General features: G+C 33.4%; 1 long non-coding RNA gene across 4 annotated transcripts in view; it reads left to right on the plus strand.

The window, feature by feature from the left end:
- Window positions 1–13,470, plus strand: part of LOC139362600 (uncharacterized) — a 391,421-nt gene extending 377,951 nt beyond the window's left edge. For all 4 annotated transcript variants that reach the window (XR_011621769.1, XR_011621770.1, XR_011621772.1 and 1 more), the window contains one exon: window positions 12,449–13,470. This is a non-coding gene — a long non-coding RNA (uncharacterized lncRNA). The remainder of the gene's footprint in view (window positions 1–12,448) is intronic.
- The last annotated feature ends 313 nt before the right edge of the window (window positions 13,471–13,783 follow it).

Raw genomic sequence — 13,783 nt, forward strand, 5'->3', positions numbered from 1 at the left:
AAAGAAACATGAAAGACTTGGATATTACAAAATGAGGATTTGCCAAACAAACGATGAATGGAAATAAAGGTTATCTCCAAGGAAAAGGGCAGGGGATCCCCCTTACAGAGGTTCAAGTGCTTGTTAACATTTCAATGTGGCAGGATTAAAGGGGCCAACAGATTTCTGGAAGGGAAGCTGGCCATGGCCAGATCATGAGTTCTGATCGTCTTTAACAGATGAGCAGGAAGCCACACAAAGCTATTTATTATGGTATTACCATAACACCATATTAAAGTTTGAGTTTAGAATAAAAACTTTAGTGATTTATACACAGCTTAATACAGCTTAGTTAAAAATTTCTCTGCCTTTTTTTTTTAAATACAAGGGGATAGCTGAGCTTTAGAATAAAACTTGAGTTTTAGAATAAAAACTTTAGTGGTTTATACACAGCTTAATGCAGCTTATTTTAAAATTTCTCTGCCATTTTTTTTTAACATAATGGGATAGCTGTCTTTAAGGTGCATACGATGTTCTACACATCTTAATAGTTTCCATAGTTATGTTGTATCATTCCCAACAAGTTAGTAGAGTAAGTTGAAGTAGGCTCATTTCACAGGTAGGGAAAGTGAGTCACAGAAAGGATGTAAAAACATCCCTAGATTACATAAGGGGTGGGGCCAAAATGTGAAATTATCAGACTCCAAAACTTGGCCAAAATGTGTGAGAAAGTACTGAAAGTCAGAGCCCTGTGCAATATATTTCTGAGATGTAGTAGCATATGTTTAGTATCATTAAGTATTTGATAAATGAACAAAAATGTAGTGTAATGTACAAAATGTACTTTATTTGATAGTAATTAAATTCTTGACAAGTAAAAGAATCAGCTGGAATCAATTGGCTATTATTTCCAGTTTACTTTAAATCATAAGATGTCATAAATAGGCAGAAAAAATCTTCAGAAGATTTCTAAGTTTATCCAAGTTTGAGAGCAATTAATTTTACTACTGAAATAAGAAAGACTCAGTGTTCAATAGTATATCGATTTTCAAAAGTTTAGATGTTGAATTTTAATCCAAAATTTGTTTTTGTTTACATTTCCTTTTATTATTGTATTTACCATTTAAATCTCATGTCCTGTAGTAACCCCCCTTACCATCCTTTCCCCTTACATGTAGAAAAGCTTTAATATCACTATATATTTATTTAACCAAGTGTTTGTGAATTTTGTGGTGGTGCGCACCTGCAAGTTAATTATCGTCTGGAGAAACACTCTAGACTGAAAGGGATTTCATTTTCGACAGCGGTCTGAGTGGACTAGTTCTCTTTTTCTCCTCCAAGATACACATGCAAAGCTTAAAAACATAACTATAAATGTACCTAAAGGAAATTGTAACATGCTTTATTTTATATCCCCAGTATCTTGCAATGGAGTAGTAAGTCAAATATCAGAATAATGCCAGGAGAAAATGAGAGCACATGAACCTTGCATTTGTAGTCATGATGGCCATTATTGGTTAAGGCCACTGAAAGCAATGTACAGCTGTGAAGGAATTTCAAAAGCCTGTTTGCAAATGGCTATGGCCAATAACCATAATCTTAGAACTACTTTAGCAGCCATGAATTTTACCTTAAAAGGTTAATCTCTCAGAGATTTTTAGATTACATGGCTGAAAGAATTGCAAAAGATTTTGCTGGTCTGTTTTACATTTTTAATTATACCACTATCAACTCTGGCATCAACCACTGTTAACACCAATCATCAACCCCACCAACACCACCTTCACCACCGCCACCACTACCAGCACAAACATTATTCAAATAATAGCAGCAACACCAATATCATCATTATTGCTACCGTTACCATTATCAGCACCAGGAATTTCACTGCCAAAAACATTGGATTCACTGGTACCACTACTGACAATGAAAATCTCATTACCAAGAGTAACAAGTACTTAGTGAGAATATAAAGGCTTATTTTTTCCCTTTTCTGCCCTGGCATCTCCAAATGTGAATAATTTAGTCTTTGTTTCATTAAATCTTTCAAATATCGAGTAGTATTGTAAGACACAAGGAGTACCATTGAAAAACATTTATTGCTATATTAAACAGAGCTGGTTTTCACTACTACTGGTCTAATTTTTATAGAAAAGCTACAAAATCTACTCTGTGTGAGACCTGGAGATTTAATCAGCAGACCCACAACAGCACTCAGTCTAACTTTTAAGCACAGAAATAAACATTACATATATTCAAGTAGTTCAGAGAGCAATGTAAGAATGTGATTTATGTTTAATCATAAAAATCCTTAGGCTTAGTTTGAAGAAACTTAACGACATATAAAATAGGGTTACTTTAGTATACTAAACCTGCTTGTCAATATCATGAACTAGCATTTTTGTGGCAGCCTAAATTTTTTAGACTTCTTTTATTTTAATTAGAACATAGACATATGTTGAAGGTAGAAAATGTTAAACCGAGCATCAGTAATAAACACAAACACCAGATGATTCAACTGTTATGAAATGGCACTATTTGTGAATGTTCATCACTGTGAAATCTTAAATAGTCTGAAATATTAGTTTGAGAATAAAAGACATAGATTAATGCTTTTCTTTTTCTAGTAAATTTTAAGAACTGTTTTAAAAATTTACAAAAAAATTATGAAGATAAAACAGAGAGTTCTCATAACCCCCAAATCCAGATTCCTCTATTACTAACATCTTATACTAGGAGGATGTGTTTGTTACAATGAATGGGCCAATGCTAATACCAACTATTAACTAAAATCTGTAATTTATTCACATTTTCTTAGATTTCACTTAATGATCTTTATCTGTTCCAGGATCCCATCTAGTAACCACATAACATTCAGCTGTCATGTCTCCTTAGAATCATCTTGGCTGTGACAGTTTCTCAGACTTCTCTTGGTTTTGGTTCTGAAAATTGATTATGAAAATCTTGAGAAATACTGGTCAGGTATGTGGTAGGATGTCCCTCTATTGGAATTTAGTATTTTTCTAATAATTAGACTAGGATTAGACGTTCCCCAGATAAAAGACTACGGAGATAATGTGTCCGTTTTCATAACACCATATCAGTGGTTCACATTATCGACATGACTTACCATTGTTGATATCATCCCATTACCTCGCTGAAATGGCACTTGTCAAATTTATCCATTGTAAAAGTACTCTCCCTCCCATATTTTTCTCTATGGCAGGAAGCTACTATGAGCAGCGTACACTGAAGACGTGGGGAATTATGTAACACTTCCATGAGGGGAGCATAACAACATAAATTACTTGAAATTCTCTAGCATGAGAGATTTGCCTTTTCTTCCCCGTTTTTTTGGTCATTTATTTCTAAAACTATGGACCTGTGGATATTAATTTTACACTTTGGGGTATAAACCGGTTCTAATCTATTCACTCTGTTGTTCTTCATTCCAGCCTTGACCATTGGATGTTCTTTCTGTTGGTTTTTATGTCTCTTTGATATACTTGCACCATTAGTCTGTGTGTTGAGTATTTTCTTAATTTCTGTAACTACAAAATGCTCCAGGAGGATCTTGTATGTTTCCTGGTCTAGTCCTGAAATCAGTCATTTATAAAGTCCTGGTTTTGTTGTTGTTGTTTCTCTTTTATTAAATGGAGATTAATATTAAAAATGAAGATCTACATATAAGGTGTGCTCATTTCCACTGGGGTATCTTTGCTTCTGGACCTCTAAGGTGAGAGAGCAAAAGAAATATATATGTGTTGATAGTAACCTGTGTGTAAATACATATCTACAAGTATTTATTCATGTAACCATCTGTACCCATATTAAGTTAAACATGAGTTCATATTGATGTATTCAAGTCCAGTTCATTATGACATGGATCATTCTAGCCTCCTCCCCTTGGTTACCTGTCACCTCTCATTCCAGCAGTAAGAAGCATTTTTTTTTTTTCTTTTCAACTTTTATTTTAGATTCAGAGAGTACAGATACAGGTTTAATAACTAGGTATATTTCATGATGCTAAGGTTTGGGGTAGGAATGATCCCATCATCCAGGTACTGAGCTTAGTACCCAACTGTTAGTTTTTAAATCCTTGCCCTCCTCCCTCCTTCCACCCTGTAGTAGTCTCCAATGTCTGTTATTCCCATCTTTATATCCATGTGTACTCAATGCTTAGCTACCGCTTATAAGTGAGAACATGTGGTGTTTGGTTTTCTGTTCCTGAGTTAATTTGTTTATGATAATGGCCTCCAGCTGCATCTATTTTTGCTACAAAGGACATGATTTCATTCTTTTTTATGGCAATGTAATAGTCCATGGTGTATATGTCCCACATTTCCTTTATCTGATCCACCACTGATGGGCCGCTAGGTTGATTTCATGTCTTTCCTATTGTGAATAGTGCTGTGATGAATGTGGGTGCTTGTGTCTTTTAGGTAGAACGGTTTGTTTTCTTTTGGACATACATCCAGTAATGAGATTGCTGGGTCAAATGGTAGTTCTACTTTCAGTTCTTTGAGAAATCTCTAAACTGCTTTTCACAGTGGTTGAACTAGTTTACATTCCCACCAACAGCATATGCGTCTTCTGTTCTCTGCAGCCTTGCCAGCATCTACTGGTTTTTTATGTTAATAATAGTCATTCTGACTGGAGCGAAATGGTATCACATGTGGTTTTGATTTGATTTTCCATGATGATTAGTGATGTGGAGCATTTTTAAAAGTTTATAGGCCATTTGTATATCTTCTTTTGAGAAGTGTCTCTTCATGTCCTTTGCCCGTTTTTAATGGGTAGTTTGATTTTTGCTTCTTCAATTGTTTAAGTTCTTTATAAATTTTGGATATTAGACTGTTGTTGGATGCATAGTTTTTGAATATTTTCTTCCATTCTGTAGGTTGCCTGTTTATTCTGTTGATAGTTTCTTTTGCTGTGCAGAAGCTTTTTTGTTTGATTACGTCTCATTTGTTTATTTTTGTTTTTATTGCAATTGCTTTTGGGGACTTAGTAATAAATCTTTTCCCAAGGCAAATGTCCAGAATGGAGTTTCCTAGGTTTCCTTCTGGGAATCTTACAGTTTGAGGTCTTACATGTTAAGATAAAACCATCTTAAGATGTAAAACCTCAAAAAACAATATCTATCTTGAGTTGATGCTTGTATATGGGGATCCAGTTTCATTTCTCTACATATGGCTAGCCAGCTACCCCAGCATTATTTACTGAATAGGGAGCCCTTTCTGCATTGCTTATTTTTGTCAACTTTGTTGAAGATTATGGCTGTAGGTATCTGGCTTTATTTCTCGGTTCTCTTTTCTATTACATTGGTCTATGTGTCTGGTTGTATAGTATATGTATAGTATCATGCTGTTTTGGTTACTGTAGCCTTAGAATATAGTTTGAAGTTGGGTAATGTGACGCCCCGGCTTTGTTCTTTTTGCTTAGAGTTCTTTGCTTATTCAGCTTCTTTTTAGTTCTGTGTGAATTTCAGAATAGTTTTTTCGAATTCTGTAAAAAAAAGATAATGGTAATTTAATAGGAAAAGCATTGAATCTGTAGATTGCTTTGGGCAGTGTAGTCATCAAATGCTTTTTATGCATCAGTTGATATGATCACATACTTTTTTTACTTTTGCTTGTTGATGTAGTAGATTACATTGATTTACAAATGTAGAATCAACATAGTATAAATCAAATATCATGGGTTGTGGTACATAATTTTTAATACGTTGTTGAGTTTTATTTGTTTATATCTTGCTGAGAATATTTAAATGTGTTTATGAGAAATTTTGTTCTGTAGTTTTCCTTTCTTGTAATGACTTCATCTGATTTTAGCACTCCAATAATTCTGGTCTCCTAGAATGAGCTAAGAAGTAATCTCTGTGCTTCTATTTCCTTCAATGTTGGTGAAATTACTTTGATCATGTGCTTTTTTGATGATTATTAATTATTTACTCAATTTTAAAAATAGATATAAAACTGTTCAGGTCATTTTTCTTTATATGCACAAGTTTTAGTAATTTGGGTCCAGTTTATATAATGTGTCACATTAGTGGGCGTAGAGTTGTTTGTAGTATTTCTTCATTATCTTTTTAATAACTACAGAATCACTAGCTATGACATCATTGTCATTTGTGCTGTTTTCAATTTCTGTCCTCACTCTTTTTTCTTGGTTGGCTTAGAGTTTTTTTCAATGTTATTGATAATTCCAAAGAAGTAAATTTTTCTTTCATTGATGTTCCCTATTGATTTATTGTTTTCAACTTTCTTAATTTCTGTTCTAATTTTTTTTTTTTTTTTTTTTGAGACGAGTCTCACTCTGTCGCCCAGGCTGGAGTGCGGTGGCTAAGCTCCGCCTCCCAGGTTCACGCCATTCTCCTGCCTCAGCCTCCCGAGTTGGTCTCTATCTTTTGGTTTCTAATTGATTTCATTGTGATGTGAGAAAATACTTTGCATTATTTCTGTTATTTTAAATTTGTTAAGTTGTGTTTTGTGGCCCACAATGTAGTCTATCTTGGTGAATGTTCTCTGTGAGCTATGGGAGAACACGTATTATCTTGTTTGTTGATAGAGTACTTTCTAAATGTCAATTAAATTAACTTGGCTAACACTACTGTTAAAGTCAACTATACCCTTACTGGCTTTTTGCCTGTCTCATCTATCAATTAATAATACAAAGGTATTGGGGTCTCTTCTATGGACTGAATGTTTGTGGCCTCCCACCCCACAATTCATATGTTAAAAATTAATCCCCAGTGTCAATTTGGAGGTGGTTAAGCCATGAGGGTTTCTCCCTAATAAAGGGGACTAGTGCCCTTATAAAAGACTCCAGAGACCTCCCTTACCCTTTCACCATGTAAATACACTGAATAGAGGGCTATTTATGAGCCAGGAAGAAGTGTGGGCGGGGGGCTTTCACATGACAACATATCTGCTGAAACCTGCATTTTGGACTTCTCAGCCTCTGGAAATGTGAGAAATACATTTATATTATTCATAAGGTACCCAGTTTATGGTATTACTATTTTAGCAGCCTGAACAGACTAAGTTTCTAACTATAACAATAGTTATATTGTTAGTTGGACAAATAGTTGGATTCATCTATTGTTTCTTGTAGTTCTTTCAGTTCTTACATTCTGTTGTTAAATGCAGACATGCTAAATATTATTTATCTTTAAGATAAATAACTTATCTTAAAGAGTTTATTTCTTTATCACTGTTCAACACTCCTTTTTATGTTTAATACTCCCTTGTTCTGATGTCAGCTTTGTCTTAAATCAATGTAGTTTTTTCAGCTTTCTTTTAGTTATTGTTAGCATGGTGTATCTTTCTCCATTCTTTTAATTTTAATTTCTATGGATCATTATATTTATAGTGGATTTCCTGTAGGCAACATATAGTTGGCTTATTTTGTTTTTTGTTCACTCTGACAATCTTTTTCTTTTAATTTACGTGTTTAGACCATTAACATTTAAAGTGATTATTAATACACTTGCATTAACATCTACCATGTTTGTAGACATTTGATATTCATTGCCTTTGTTCTGTTTCTTTCCTGCCATACTATTTTTCTGCCTTATTTGACTTTAATTGAGCATTATATATGATTTCATTTTATTTCTTCTCTTAGCATGTCAATTATACTTTAAAATGCTCTAGTAATTAAAGTATTAAAATGCTTTAATTACTCTACTGTTGCCATAGAGTTCTTTATATATAATACGTTTTTACCCACTGAAAATCCACCTTCAAATGAGAGAGTAATATTTCACATGTAGTGCAGATAACTTCCAACAAAATATTTCTAATTACCCCTCCCACCCTTTATAAAATTACTATGATTCTTTTCACTTATGTATATGCTAGAATTTTGGAATGCATGATTCCTATTATTGTTTTAAAGTTATTATTAAAAATGATAAAAAATGAAAAGGAGTATTTTAACTTTATTTGTTCATTTACCGCCATTCCTCTTTTCTTTATATAGATATTAACTATCTGACCTGTGTGCATTTTAATCTCCCTAAATAATTTTATTTTGACATTTCTGCAAATTGGGCAGATCTGATAATTATGAACTCTCTTAGTACTGTTTTCTGAGGAAGGCTTTTTTCTATGTTTCTGAAGCATAATGTTACTGGATAAAGAATTCTGACTTGGTAACATCCTTCTTTAAATACACTAAGTAATTCACTGCATCTTCTTTTTGGATCACTTCTAATATCTAATATAGTTTTTATTCCTATTATCCTATAGTATTATTGTTTTCCTCTGACTTTTTTCAAGATTTTATCTTTGTTTGGTTTTCTGAAGTTTGAATACATTATGCCTATATATACAATTTTATGTATATCCTGTTTGAAATTTTCCGACCTTTCTGGATCTGTAGTTTAGTATTTATCATCAATATGTTTTGGCTGTGTCCCCACCCAAATCTCATCTTGGATTGTAGTTCCCATAATCCCTATGTGTTGTGGGAAGGACCTGGTGGGAGGTAATTGAATTATGGTGGTGGTTTCCCCCATGCTATTCTCATGGTAGTAAGTTCTCACAATATTTGATGATTTTATAAGGGGCTTCCTTGTTTGCTCGGTTCTCATTCTTCTTTCTCCTGCCACCATGTGAAAAAGGAAGTGTCACTTCCCCTTCTGCCATGATTGTAAGTTTCCTGAGGCCTCCACAGCCATACTGAACTGTGAGCCAATTAAACCTCTTTCCTCTATAAATTACTTGGTCTTGAGTATGGCTTCATTGGCAGAGTGAGAACAAACTAATACAGTCACCCATTTTTTAAAGTCTGGGCCAATTTCATTTTAAATTTATCTTATTTAATTCTTTCTTCTCTTTTTGTTTTTCCAATTATGTATATTATATCTTTTGAACTTGTCCTACAGTTCTTAGATATTCTATCTTTTTATTATATTCTTAGTTTCTTTTTTCTGTTTACATTTCATTTAGGAGGTTTCTATAGCCACAAGATCCAACTCAGATTCTTTTTTCAGCTGTGTCCAGTCTGCTGCTGAGCTAATCAGTCATTCTTCATTTAGATTGGTGATTTTTACTTCTATCATTTTCTTTTACTTTATTAATTTTATATCTTTTTTACATTAGCTACCTGTTCTTTTACAATGTCAGTTTTTTTTCCATTAGAGCTTATAATGGGTTAATTACAATTATTTTAAATTCCTTCTCTGATAATTTCAATATCAGTGTCATATCTGTGTCTGTTTCTGATGTTTGCCTTATGTTTTCAGCCTGTGGGGTTTTTTTCTTGCCTTCTATCATGCTTTTATTTTCTGTTTAAATCTAAACCTCAAGTATTGGGTAACAGGAACTGAGATAAATAGTCTTTTAGTGAAATGGTTTATGGTGATCTGGCTAAAAATTGAGCTTTGTTTACTGTGTGCCATAGGCATAGGTACCAGAAGCTTCAAATTTCTTTAGTCTGTTTGATTTTGTCTTCCCTGTTGTCTCTGAGATTTGCGAAGAACTCATCATCAGATAAATCTTTGCCATGCAGCAATTTTTTCTGTAATCCACTGTTGGTAACCTGGATCCTTGCTGGTATTGGGGTAAGGTGTGAGGTAGGATAAGTTTTCCATAATATGATAATTAAATCTCAGTATTTTAGTTGGTATTTCACCTTCACAATTATTTCTTGGCATTTACTTCTCCATTAGGTGAAATAGGAAGACTAGAATGGGCTGGAGTAGGGCAAATACACTTTCCCATGGAGAGGCCTTCACTGTCAAAGTCATTCTAGATGTATTTAACAATGGTTCCTTTTCTTTATCCCTTCCAGAGCCACATATGAAGATTTTTTGACTCTTCACCATAAGAAGTAGGTGCAGTTCCTGGAGACTGAACCCATAAAAGTGTAGGGAACCCTTAGACTGTGACTTGCAGGAGTATCTCACTCCCAAACTAGTCTATAGTCAGCCTCCAGGAATGTCTCATTATTACCATTCACGTGTTCATACCAGTTTATGGCTACAGAAACATCTTCCCCAGATAAAGTGATCTTAGTTGAGACTCTTGGATTTCATATTTCTTTGAATTTCAGGGTAGTGGTTTTCTCTGTAATCTTGTTTCTCTGATGAGTCCAAGAAAAGTTATTAATTTTCAGTTTGTTTAGTTTTACGTATTGTAAGAATGTACACAATTTCCGATCTCTTTACATATTGGAGTTAACAGTGAAACCACTTTCTTTTTAATATTATTAATTTTGATAGCAAAATATAATAGAGAAGATAAAACAACATTGCATTCGTTAAATATATTTTCATTATGGTAGTTTTAATACAAGTTTATATTAATAATATTACATTGATACTAATGTTTAAACTTCATGACTGTCAAGTGAATAGACACAAGACTTTTTAAATGAACCCTAAGATATAGTCACATTGATTGCATTAACAGGAACTATCCTGGAATTGCTCAAAGATTCAAAAGAAATGCTATAGAAACCTTATTGCAAATAGAATTCTTCCATGTGAATAATAGAATAATGTGAAATATTATTATGAATATGGATTTCATGAACCTACTCTTTTATTCTTTTATTTTCATATGTTTAGCTATAAAAAAAGTGGCATGCCTACCTTTATTTTATAGTGATGGGGTAATTCGAGTTGCCCTTTGCAGTATTACTTTTTTTAGAAAGACATTAGAAAATTATAAATCTATATGTATATATATGTATGTAGATTTTTAGAATGTGTAATAAATAATTATGTTGCATTGAAGGCAGGCTGAGTATGTTTTTCCAGTTAGAAAATTAGTAAACTATGGATTTTATATACCCAGATCAGCAGTCAGCAAAACCCTGGCCTGTAGTCCAATCCAACTCACAGCTTTTTTTCAGATACTGTTTTACTGAAACATAGCCATCCCATTTATTTACATGTTGTTTATGGCTTCTTTCAAAGCTGAAAAAGCAGAATTTATTTGCAATTGAGACCTTATAGACTCCCAAGCTGGAAGATGTATTATTGTTCCCTTTGCAGAAAAAGTTTCTCTATCCATATTTTACATATATCGTCATTTAACCCAATGCACCAGAATTAAAAATGTAAACACAGAATGTGTTGATTAACTATTGGAATTTAATGAAAAACACTTAAAACTTCTAAAAGCATATTTATTTTTCTAAAGAATATGTAGTTATACTTTAGTATTTATTTAAGCTATTCATATTTTCACAACATAGGAAATATTGCCACATTGGATCTAATTTTATGGTACACTAAAATGTTATTGAACATAACTAATCACAATGATGTAATAAAAGCAAAGGAAAAATACTGATATGAGATGTTTAGTGATACCTGGTATTTTATTTAAAAATTCATAAAATAAAACATTTGAGAGCCTTCTTTAGCATTAAATATGTATTAAATAATTGTACATATATTTTTAATGTATATATTTATGTATGTACATTTTAAAAATATATGTGTCAGGAGAGTTGGATTTAAGAACTTTGGTTTTATCTATTACCTATCTATTTCTTCCCTATATGTAATAGATGAAAAGATTTTCATTGGTAAGTTCATTTTTTTCTTTCTTTCCAAGCACTAGCATGATAAATAATTTCAAAGGGAACTTCTAAATACTGCTTTCCACATAAAGTTAAAAAATTAAGTGTGACTCAAATCCTGTGCTCATAGGCCATTTAGTCTTTTTCCTGACTTGTAACAAGCTCACGTGACCTTTGAAATCTGTACTTCTCATGAAGTTTGAGCTTTCCGTTAGGTTGGTGGATGCAGTGAAAATTTATTAGTTAAAGTAGGGAAGCAGTTAATAGGCATGGCACGGTCAAGTCATAAACAACATTCTTTTACTGAGACCAAAAGTTTGGTAGTCTGGCCTTTCTCTAAATTATACTTAAATAAACCAAGGAATTAAAAGAGCAAAATTCCAGCCCTGACTCAGTGTTCACTGGAATTCATAATCGTAATTGAGAATGAGAGCTTTCAAAAGAGGTAGGCAAGGATATTTGGGGGACTTCATTACAAATGTTTCAATTTACTTTTTAAATGATGCTCAAACCAAATTATTCTGTTTTACTAGATGCAAAGGTACCAGTTTACCTTCACACTCCTTGATCTAAAAAGGTATACACATTTAAAAAAAAAAAAAAAAAAAGCTTTAGTACAAATATCTCAACTTGTTGATTTCTGTTTCAGTTTCCCAACTATCTTCAACTTTAAGCATTATATATCTGTGTATGGGCCACTTTTTGAGATAAACACAACTTGTGTTAGTTTGGACCCATACATCCTTCTTATCCATGTTCCCAGGTGGCACCAGCAGTCTTCTCAGCAACAGCCAAGTTCCCCATTGCCCAAGAGTATATAGAATTTGGTGAAATAAAATGGTTTTATTTAAATTTGGAGTTCCACCCACCAAAACATACCAGTCCTTTGTGCTCATTCTCTCAAGATTGTTCTCTGTTTCTATTACAGGACCCATCTGAATATTTAGTGCCTTTATGGAATTTCTGTACTTTGACCAACCAGAAGAAGAGCTATTTTTGTTAAAGAATGTTCATCCGAGCCATTCCAAACACGCCATAGAAGCAACTGCTTATTGAAAGAGACAACTTGCTTTGACATTTTATAACAATGATCTGTGTAATACTTAAGACTACTTAAGACTCTTCAAATGTGAGATAATAGAAAATGTAACTCAAACTAGTTTAAACAATGAAGCGAATTTACTGGCTTATCTAACAGAGGAGTACAAAGGCTTGTGCTTGTTTATTTGATGTCAAAGATTCTTCATTTAGTCTACTCTGCCTTCCTCAAAGAGGCTCACACTAAGGCTGGCTTCCTTCTTTTCAGGAATGAGATAACCACAGCAGGAGTTACATTTATACCTTGCAACACTTCAAAATGTATAAATAAAGAGTGTGCAATTCTAGAAATGTTTTTCCCAGTTTCATTCGCTGAGCTTTGATGAAGTTCAGTGGCTTCTCACTGGTATTATGCCAGTTGGCTCAGTTCTGACACAAGCTCCACCATAAAACACAGGTATGAGAAGGAAGTGCAAACACTTGAATGAAAAAACAGGGCAATTATCAAGAGAAGATGTTATGATTGGTAAGGAGACGTGCTGGTTCTTTTTATGTGTCAACTTGATTGACTCATGTGGTGTTCACATATTGGCCTAAAATTATTTTGGTACGTATCTGTAAAGGTGTTTCTTAATGAGATTAGCATTTGAATCTGTAGGCTGAATATAGCTGATGACCTTCCCTAATGAGTGTGGGCATGGACCAATTGGTTGAGGGCCTGAATAAAGCAAAAGGTGGAGGAAGGGTAATATCTTTTTATTCTCTGTCTTACTGCTTGAGCTGGGACATCAGATATCTCCTGCCCTTAGACTGGACTTATACCATTGGTGCTCCTGACTCTCAGGCCTTCAAATGGGGACTGAAACTACACCATTAGCTTTTCCAGGTCTCTAGCTTGCAGATGGCCGATCATGGGTGACTCAGCCTTCATAATTACATGAGCCAAAACCTTCTAATAAATCTTATAGCTATGTGTGTATGTGTATGTTATATATACTCACATATATTTATATTGGTATGTAGCTATGTATATTTTCTTTTATCCTATTGGTTCAGATTTTTTAAAGAATCCTGATGAATACAGGAAGTAATGAGAATGTCCATGACATTCTAAATCATGACATGATGCTTACAACCTAATGATAAATTCTAATTCTGTTTCTTAATCTTATGAGTGTCTCTATTTTACCAAATAATCCAGTCAACCAATAAAAGCCATCATGAA

This window comes from Macaca nemestrina, chromosome 4, assembly GCF_043159975.1.
Source record: "Macaca nemestrina isolate mMacNem1 chromosome 4, mMacNem.hap1, whole genome shotgun sequence".
Taxonomy (NCBI): domain Eukaryota; kingdom Metazoa; phylum Chordata; class Mammalia; order Primates; family Cercopithecidae; genus Macaca; species Macaca nemestrina.